The sequence below is a fragment of the Pongo pygmaeus genome, chromosome X (genome assembly GCF_028885625.2).
Source record: "Pongo pygmaeus isolate AG05252 chromosome X, NHGRI_mPonPyg2-v2.0_pri, whole genome shotgun sequence".
Taxonomy (NCBI): domain Eukaryota; kingdom Metazoa; phylum Chordata; class Mammalia; order Primates; family Hominidae; genus Pongo; species Pongo pygmaeus.
This window is the reverse complement of record NC_072396.2, coordinates 115903307-115906327: the sequence shown is the minus strand read 5'-3', so window position 1 is coordinate 115906327 and position 3021 is coordinate 115903307. Positions and strand designations below refer to the sequence as shown.

At 35.0% G+C, this 3021-nt stretch overlaps 1 pseudogene; it reads left to right on the top strand.

The window, feature by feature from the left end:
• Nucleotides 1-1704: 1704 nt before the first annotated feature.
• Nucleotides 1705-1824, top strand: LOC129025598 (5S ribosomal RNA; annotated as a pseudogene).
• The last annotated feature ends 1197 nt before the right edge of the window (nucleotides 1825-3021 follow it).

Genomic DNA, 3021 nt, shown 5'->3' with positions numbered 1-3021 from the left:
GCTCACTCCTGCAATCCCGGCACTTTGGGAGGCCAAGGCAAGTGGATCACCCGAGGTTGGGAGTTCGAGACCAGCCTGACCAACATGGACAAACCCCGTTTCTACTAAAAACACAAAATTAGCTGGGCATGGTGGTGCATGCCTGTAATCCCAGCTACTTGGGAGGCTGAGGCAGGAGAATCACTTGAACCCGGGAGGTGGAGGTTGCGGTGAGCCAAGATTGCACCGTTGCACTCCAGCCTGGGCAACAAGAGTGAAACTCTGTCTCAAAAAAAAAAAAAAAAAAAGGAAAGAAAAGAAAACTCTTCTTTGTTTTGTTTTTCCTTTGCAGACCTCATGGTCTTTTGTTAACAAAATTAATGATAATGGTGAAACTACACTTTTATAACAATAAATATAGAAAGGCCATAGTTGAATAATGAAACAAGCACAATCATTTTCTGCCCAAATAGAGAATAAGATATGAATATTTAGTGAAATATAAAGACAAAAATATTCAAAAGTATTACCTGTCCTAAAAAAAAAATTCTAGGACTTAAGATTTCTACACATGAATCAGAGACTATAATGCCTTATTTGCTATGAATTGTACCACAAAGCACAATAAGCTACAGAGACCATTTCTTATATGTGGGCTAATAAAGAAATACATTAACTATTAAAATAAAACCCTAAAAATAGTTTACAAAACAACTTCTAGCTGATACATTAGAATAGAAGCAGAATAGACCAATGTGTCCTACATATTACACCACCCCACTACTCTAGCTATATGACCTCCAAGAAATCATTTAACCTCTCTTGAGCCTCAGTTTTCTCACTTATAATGAAAATAACAGATTCAGATTAGGTCTTTCATCTATACACTCTATGACTCTAAGAGCAAATATTCTGCTGTTTGATAACAAAGGAAAAAGTAAAATTCTTAATACATAATATAAATCCATATTAAATGTTTATGTCATATCTTGTACTGATCATATTGATTCTTATATTTATAACTAACATTTGTATGGCACTTTACAGTTTTATTAAATGTCTTCATGTTCATCATCATATTTTAATTACACAGCTTCACTATGGAGTAACAGAATGGGAGAAGTTAAGCTGTTTGCTCGAGATCACATGGCTAGGAAGCAACTTACTGAGGAAGTCCAGCTCTTGAGCTGCTTAAGCCTGGGCAGATCTTTTCTTTCCTCCCAGAGGTAAATCAAAGCAACCAATGAACTTTAACTTTGTACACTCTGTTTCATTTGTTATTCTCCTTCCTGGGTTATTTTGGGGGGTTATTTTATTTCTAATTTATACATGACCACTAAGTTATTCCCATTTGGTAGCAGCAATAGCTGGGAATCTGATATCATCGCATGATTATTCAATCTCTGCATTAATAGGTTATATAGATTAATAGCGATGTATTAAAAAGGAGTATTTCCTGTTAGGCAAGAGAAAACAGAATTCCCTTATGAGTTTTGTTTGTCTGCCAATTTTGTCTTCAATTAAAAATTTATGCCATCAGGAAGAAGAATAGCTTTTTGATATCAGGATTGGCAAATATTTGTGTTTCTGTGTTTAATCTTGATCTGTGGCTGAAGTTGTAGATCTGAAGTTATAAGTTCTCTGTGAATCTGTGTGGCTATAATTCAGAAAGACCTTTACGTCTCATTGAATCTGTGAAACTTTTTCCTATAAGATATTAAATTAGTCTATGGCCATACCACCCTGAATGTGCTTGATCTCATCTGATCTCGTGAAGCTAAGCAGGGTGGGGCCTAGGTAGTACTTGGATGGGAGACTGCCTGGGAATATAAGCTGCTGTTGGCTTAAAAAAATTTTTTGTATATTAAAAATAAAAAAATAAATTAAAGGAGCACTGTTCTGATTAGAGAACATAAGTACATAAAATACTTATGTTAAGTTCCCAGAAAACAAACAAATTGACTTATAATACTTTAAATGTACTAGACTTTAACAAAACATCTCTTACAGAAACTAATTCAGAAACCAAGATTACATAATTAACATTATTTTGACAATTATGGTTTTTTTCTGATTTATTAGTGTAAAGTAAAATACAAGCATATATTGTATTTTACTTGGATTTCTTTTTCCTAAACTTGCATAGGTTTACTGATCAAATAAGTTAACATTATTCCAAAAAATGTTTGATTATAAAAGATGTAAAGTTGTATTCAAGAAAATGAAATCATTACTCTGACAGATTTTATATCAGCAGCTATTATGCTTTGAAGTAGGCCAGATTGAAGATTATTTCCAAGATCTTTAAGCAACTCAAAATCATGGACTGACATTAAATTGAGTTAATTAATGGGTAATCATTGGACAGAATTTTTTTTTTTTTTTTTTTTGAGATGGAGTCTCGCTCTGTCGCTCAGGCTGGAGTGCAGTGGTGCGATCTCGGCTCACTGCAACCTCTGCCACCTGGGTTCAAGCAGTTTTCCTGCCTCAGCCTCCTGAGTAGCTGGGATTACAGGTGCACACCACCACGCCTGGCTAATTTTTGTATTTTTAGCAGAGATGGTGTTTCACCATGTTGGTCAGGCTGGTCTTGAACTCCGGACCTCCTGATTCACCCGCCTTGGCCTCCCAAAGTGCTGGGATTACAGGTGTGAGCCACTGCGATCGGCCTAGCTTCTACTTTTAATCCTTTACAATATCACATATTAAGTAACCTATGGAAAACAACACTGTATACTCATGAAAGAATGAGAGTCAAAAGGGCAGATGATATCTCATTATTATGAAAATTGTTTTGACCTCACAGATCCTCTAAAACAAATATGAAAGAGCAGAAAGAAAAACAAAACTTGGAAAGTGCATTTTATTTGCCTTGATTTATAATACCTGAGTCTGAAAAGAAGCTATTAAATATAGTAAGATATTTACAATGGTCCCTCGGTTTAGATGGGTTTGCTTCCTTTATTTAGAAATTAATGCTTCCACTTGCAATGTAAAAAGTTAATCTTTATCTTCTGTGTAATCTGTGTAAATAGAAGAGAT